Source organism: Chaetura pelagica, unplaced genomic scaffold, assembly GCF_000747805.2.
Source record: "Chaetura pelagica isolate M959 unplaced genomic scaffold, ChaPel_1.0 scaffold530, whole genome shotgun sequence".
Taxonomy (NCBI): Eukaryota; Metazoa; Chordata; class Aves; order Apodiformes; family Apodidae; genus Chaetura; species Chaetura pelagica.
Window position 1 is genome coordinate 264,634 of NW_009951793.1, and position 1,216 is coordinate 265,849.

Sequence of the window (1,216 nt, forward strand, 5' to 3'; positions counted from 1 at the left end):
CCCCCCCCCAAACCTTCAAGGAGCTACTTCTCCACTGCGACCTGCTTCTCTCCTAACTCTGCCCTGCCCACGCCAGTGCTCTCCTTCTGCCTCTGCCTCTCCTCAGCATTTTTTGCTCTCAGGAGTGTCCATCCCACGGAGTGCTGATGTGCCTTCACTGCTCGGTGATGGGTTCAGGTCTCCCCTTCCTGCTGGCTCCCTCCTTCCCTAGCGTTATTCACCTGTTCCCCTCACTGACCCCCTGCTCTGGTCCCCAAATCCCCCTTCTTCCTTCCACTCTTCCTCCCTTTGCGCTCCTCTCCCTTGCATTCCCTGGCTGCCTCTCCCCCTCGCTGATTGCTATGCAGTCTGTAGCTGAGAAGTCAGTAACTCTGTGGTAGGATCCAACAGCTTTCCGCTACTTTAGCCCATCCTCGTGTGTGAGCTCAGCGCCGCGGAGGCACCGCTGCAGAGCTGACACGAGGGAGACAAGAGCGCAACCACCGGCAGAGGGAAGGGGACAGCGGGGCTCACAGATGCCCCCGGGGAGGTGTATCCTCCCAGGCTGAAATATCCACTCTCAAGGGGCTTTTATCCCACCTGGATCTGGGGTGCTGGGCTGACAGCTCTCCCTGAGGAAAGGACCGGGCTCTCCTGACTCATGCAGCCTGTTTGCCACAGGGCATCACCTCCCTGGACCCACAGCTTGGCCTCTCCACCCCACAGTGCTAGGTCTGTCCTGCTGGGGAAGGCAACGCTTGGGAACAAGAACACAGGCAAGGAGGGACCAGCCCTGTGGTTGCAGGATGGTGCCTGCATGCCCCACCAGAAAACGTGACCTGGAAACCTCTCCTGAGTCTCCATGGCCAGCAGCATCTCGGGGGCTTTGAAAAAGTCACTTCCCAGCAGCAAAGTGAGGGGCTGTGGGATGCTGCAGCAGTGAAGCCACCCCTTTCATGCAGGAGAGAAGCTGGGAGCTGAAGTGAGCCCTGACTCTGCAGGCAGCAGCTGTAGGCACAGGCTCCTGTGGGGACAGCCCTGCACCAGGCCAGCAGGGTCCATGGGCATGGTTCCCATCTCGATATCTCATCAGTCATCTCCAACATTAAGATCTCTGCTTAAAAGTCATAAAAGATTAAAAAAAACACCTTTTTTTTTTTTTTTTTTTAAAGATTGTATTGTGAGATATTTCATTATATTCTGGTCACAGTAAGTACATCACCTCTGTGGGGGATTG